This window comes from Pinus tabuliformis, chromosome 4_2, assembly GCF_031772625.1.
Source record: "Pinus tabuliformis cultivar Carrire ecotype Pingquan chromosome 4_2, CPIR1, whole genome shotgun sequence".
Taxonomy (NCBI): domain Eukaryota; kingdom Viridiplantae; phylum Streptophyta; class Pinopsida; order Pinales; family Pinaceae; genus Pinus; species Pinus tabuliformis.
Genome location: NC_142304.1, coordinates 204773160 through 204779215, shown reverse-complemented (window position 1 = coordinate 204779215; position 6056 = coordinate 204773160).

Sequence of the window (6056 nt, the reverse complement as noted above, 5' to 3'; positions counted from 1 at the left end):
ATTCCAGGGTAAGACATTCCAACGACGGGTTGAGGCATAATAGGCTTACCAAAACTGGTTTGAGTTATTTGAGCATAATTAAGGTAATTCCCAGCAGGGCATTGCCCCCCAGCTGTAGGGTAAGATCCACCAAAAGGTTTTCCTCTGGGTGGAGGATATGACGGTTGCCCCCCAGACGGGTAATAACCACCTGTTGGGTTGGTTTGTGGATTATCAACATTACCAGAAATCATATCAACAAATTGTTCAAATGTCAAACCTTCATTGGTAGGGTTAATTACACCAGTGAACATGTTTGAAGATGAGTTCGAGGAAGAAGCTTCTAAATAAGCTCCTGCAAGAGAGTGATATCCAGGTGGTAGAAAACCACCATACAATGTTGACTCCAGAGAAGTAGAAAACATAGATGTGTCTGATGAGGTACTTCTAGAAGCCATCATAGACCAGTCAAAACCTGGTACAGTAGAATAAGGAGTCATGTATCGTAGAATCCCTTGTCCTAAAAAGTTCAAGGGTATAAAATACCAAGGGTTAGGGTGAAGAGATCTAAACAAAATATTTGAGATATCTGTAGGTTCATTGGTAGAAACTATGGGTTCTTCCTCTTCGTCTAAAACAAGTTCTTCAATGTTAATGAGATCAGGGGGAAGACTATCAGTAATAATGAGTTGCACACACGGTGAATGTGGAGGATCTAGAATTTGCGACGTAGAAGATGTATAAGTCTCAATCTCACAAATATCAGAATCAGGTTCGTTAATATCTAGTTTAGAAATGGGATTCGTGTCTGAAAAGTCTCCAATATCTGATTCAATTTGAATGAGTTCAATAATTTGTAAATCAATTCCTTCTGAGTGTGATGTTAATCTACGAGTTTGATCAAATTCAGTTTTTGTTACTTCAAGGCCTAAAATAGTAGATGTTATCGGTTTATTAACTTCAATTCCTCTTACATCAGAGTCTACAATAGTAGAAGTTTCAATTTCTGTTGCAATTCTGAATCCTGATGATTTAGATTTTTCAGATTTAATCTTTTCTAACTGACTCGGTGTATACTCAGGGGGATCCCCGAGTATTTTACATGATTGTCTTGGTAATTTCGCCTTAATGAAAAAATTCAATTGATCAATTACACAATATCTAAATTACACCTAAAGTCTCTAAAAAGTAAAAAACAACATAGAAAGTAACACGCGCTAAAAATCTAGGAGTTCAAACCATACAAACTGACTCTTCACAGAGATCAATAATTACTAGTTGGTGATGAAATCCAACATCACAGTGATCAAGGTGAAAATATTTATAGAAATGAGCATTTGGAACCAGTTACCCTGACAACCTACTTAATGAAACAATCTGGTGCAAGTAACTCTATTATAAACCATCTCGAGCAAAGATTACCCTCCAAAAAGTCCAAGTGAGTCTAGTCAACGTCTGTTCTAGGTACAATAGGACCTTCCCTCTGTTGTCACCTTAGGTAGAGCCCTAGGATTATAGTCACTAAGTTTACCAAATATAACAATTTTACCCAGGGGGACAGTCACAGATCGTATGTACATGCAAGGGAAGAGTAACAAGCTCAATCCCCTTGAAGGCTCCTCCACATGATCAATTGGAGGTTTACTTTCAAGTGACCCCAAGTACCTTTCGGTACCGTTGTAATATGTGAAAATCACGATATCTAGGCCGATAAAGTCGGTATGATCACTTCACCAGATTCGACACGATCTCGTGCTTAACTCATGTATAAGAAGAGCTTCCCAGAGAAAATCAGAATTAATTGAATTTTCTCTCCCTAACTCAAGATTCTATTGTTCATTTGCAGCTTTGGAAAGTTTACTTCCTTCCCTATTCCAAAGCCCTACACTTAAGCTACTATAGGCGACAAGAGCCATAAAAAATGTAAAATTCTAGGTGAATTTTAATTAATGCCATATTATTAAGTTGTTCTTTACTCAATGGGCGATGAAGGTGAAACATATGATGTTATGATACGACTCGAAATCTTAATGCACTCTAAAATGTAATAGCAACTTTCAATTCGATGAAATCCTATTCGGAGAAAAGAAAGAGTTTCTTTCATTATTTGAGAAATGAAATGCAAAAACTCACAACTTTTCCAATTTTATAAAGAAACCAATTTCACTATTATGTAATGAAAATGCAATCAACAAACCAAATTTCAGATTTCCCTAAACATCAAATAAGCCAAAATACTCTTTATCTCTAATCACTCAAAACTTTCAAGCACACAAAAATCAATCAAGAGACTTGGAGAAAACACATTTTTACCTATGAATGCTTTGATTTAACGATAATAACAATGTAATTGCGAGAAATTTCCAAGATGAAAGCGACAATTCCTCAAGCAAAAATGACCACAATTCCTTCACAAAAGCACTAAGTCTCAAGAAACCCTAATTTGCAATTCAAAATGAATTTGAACACAAATAAGCAACAACTAAAGCTTAACCCACAAAAGGACAATATATCTTGTTTTGATCAATCAACAAATCAACCAACCAAAACCCTAAGTAATTCTTTCAAAAATACATGATTCTAAAAAATCATTAACAAAGCAATCAATTGAGTTAAGAAAAGACACAACACAGTCCAAACAAAGATAATGACACTTCTAGAAAAACAAACTTAGGTCTGGGTTGAAGCAAAAGCTATATTTTCAAAAAGTCGCAAGCCCTGCGCAGATTTATAGTGGAAAACGGAGTGCACACCTTTGTTGCTAAGGCAAAACGGCGCAAAACTGCGCTCTATTAGCAAATAGAAACGACACAGGGGTAAAAACTTAAGAAAAAATAAAAATTCAAAAAATCAACCACACAAATCTAAAAGGTCATTAATTTATAAAGAATCAAGTCTGGATAAATCAGAAGAATCAGAAATCAAAACTAAGGAAAAAGGCGAGAACAGAGGCATTCCCCAGTGAAGTCGCCAATTTGTTACACCGGACAAATCCCTCTAGCGAACAAGAGTGATCTCCCTAGATCCTTGATGGAAATTAGAAACAAGCAAGACAATTGAACTGACTCTTTCCCTAAGTTAAACTTGTTTGAATTATAATAATTAAAGCTAATGGATGAGCCTCTTACCTATTTCATGAAATGCTCGATGAATATCCCTTGTTAAGTTTCGATTCAACTCTTCAATGCTTGATAAGACCTGCAAACATCGACTATAAAAGGATCAAAAGAACATGTGATATAATAATCCAAACAACTTAACCTAATGATCAAGGAAATTAGGAATTGAATTTGCCTTAATAAACAATATAAACAATTGTAAACATTCATTATTCCAATAAGATAAATCAATGGGAGAAAGTGTTCATTTGTATTAATCAAAGATTAAGAGGAGCCTTACAACCTTCGCCTTGATGCCGTGAGATCCATCCCAAATCCCTTCAGTATCCTCCTTAGATGACAAGCATTACAATCTCAAACCAACAACATAAGTTTGTCTTCTCTAAGTTCTACCCTCCTCAATCCCTCTACCCTCTAGTCATCTTATGGCCTAAGAGGAGGAAGTTTTGGATCCAAAAGAGGAGGATGAGACTCCTTCATTGAGGGATTAGGTTACCATGAGAAAAGGGATGAATTTGCATCATCTGAGGGTTATAGTTCGACTAGTCATCACCTAGAAGATTTCAATTGGGAAATATTTGACCAACTATGTTTCTAAAATGTACTTTTTATTTTTACTTTCTTGAATTCACCTGCATGGGTTTATAGTGGTAGATAGAGTGCAGCTTTGTGCTGTTCTCAGAGTCAATTCCAACGAATGTGCGAGAAACTCTAGAAAAATAAGTGCAGGTGGAACTTAACAAGGTGTGACAACTATTTCCCCAAATTTCTCATCTACTTCAAAATATTTTGGGTTGTTTGACTTCTGAGGGAGTTGGTTCAAACATGTTCACGGATGGTAAAAATACCCATAAACTGATCAACTGTCATGGCGACAAATTGACATGTAACAACACCCATGTTGTCCCAACCTTCTACTTGTCATGGTGGCTAAGTGAGTCAGTAGCTATTTAACCATTGTATCTTTTGGAAATGTTGTTGTAATGAAAGGAGACAACCTAAGAATATGAGATTCTCATCATTGTCTGTTGGCTCCATGGTTAATTTAAACCAACCTAGATCCATTTTAACCCTGGATCTATCAAGCACTAAGAGAGATCAAATCTCTTGAGGTGCAAACTTCTTTTTTGAGTGCAAAACTTGAGTAAATGTTTGCACCTCGAGTGATTTGATCCCTCTTGGCGCTTGATAGATGGAGGGTTAAGATGGATCTAGGCTAGTTTCAGTATTGCGTGATCACATACAATTTTGATTTTATCTCTTTCTTTAATGTTATTTTGAATGCAAAGTGACATTGTAACAATGTTGAATGATAGAAAATGTGAATAATAAGAATGTAGTCAAACTATTTTCTTCTATTGTTCTAATTGTCACACCTACTAGCTTTGCCATCTTTTCATATCGATCATATGAAAAGGGCAGTTGAAATCGTAGACCATTCAAATATTTAACTTGAACTATTGTAGTAAACATCATACTGTGTCTCTCTTGCTATCCAATATTAATAGCAACTTTCTCCAAAGTCAATCATTGTGACTTATGGAGTGTTAAACCGCAAGTGATTTTCAATGGTAGTTGTTTTCTATTACCTCGTTTGAATGCAAAGTGACTAACAATGTTGAATAATGGAAAATGGGAATAATAAGAATGTAGTCAATTATGAATAATTTACAGTTTCAAGCAAACATTTCAGGAAAGATGAAAATTCAAGTATTTTATTTATGGTTGAATTACTATAACACAAAAATCAATGCACAACATCAATATTTTTTGTGTGCTTACATTGAAATCATGCACACTATTAATCTAATTACTTTGAAATTAATGTACATCATATATCTAGTTACATCAAATTAGAAATCAACATCTATGTTGAAATCAATGCTTCTAATACAAGTAATCAAATAGGATTAAAAATCAACATCTCCATTAAAACCAATGCATCTAGTGCAAATAATCAAATAGGATTAGAAATTAACATCTTCACTGGAATCAATGCATCTAGTGAAAGCAATCAAATATGATTATAAACCAACAACTACACTAAAATAAAAGCATCATGTACAATCAACCAAATAGGATTAGCAATCAACATCTACACTGAAATCAATCCATCTATTTCAGTGAAAAACCAACATATTCATAAGATGAAAAAATATTTATCCCTTCATATCTTTGTTTCCCTCTTCTTCTCTCTCTCCCCCCATTGTCTATATCTATATCTCCCTCCATCTCTCCTTTATCTCTCTATCTCACCCCCCCAAACACACATGCTCTCTCTCTCTCTCTCTCTCTCTCTCTCTCTCTCTCTCTCTCTCCATCTATATTTCTATATCCCTCCATCTCTCCTTCTTTGTCTCTCTATCTCACCCACCAAACATACACACTCTCTCACCATAAGTATCTATCTCTCTCTCCATCCCTCTCCCTATCTCCCTCTCTCTCTTCCCTCTCGCTCTCCTCTCTCCCTCACTCTCTCTCCATCTCTCCCTTACAACTCCCTCTATCTCTCTCCACCTTTCTCTCTCTCTATCGTTCTTCTTCCCTACTTTCTTCTCCTATCAAATAGGTTTAGTAATAAACATCTATACTGAAAGTAATGCATTTATTTTAGTGAAAAACCAAAATATTCATAAGATGAAAGAGTTTATCTCCCTCCCTCTCTATATCTGTTTCTTCTTCCCTCTCTCTCCCCCACTATCTATATCTATATCTCCCTCCATCTCTCCTTATTTGACTCTATATCTCACCCCTCACAAACACACACACACACACTCTCTCCATATCTATCTATCTATCCCTCCCTCCCTCTCTGTATCTCTCTTCTTCCCTCTCTCCCCACTTCATCTATATCTCTATCTCCCTTTGTCTCTCCTTCTTTGTCTTGTTGAGAAATCTAGGGCATGGCTATTAGATGATTTCTCTTCTATGGATAACTACTTGTGAATGCTTTTTACT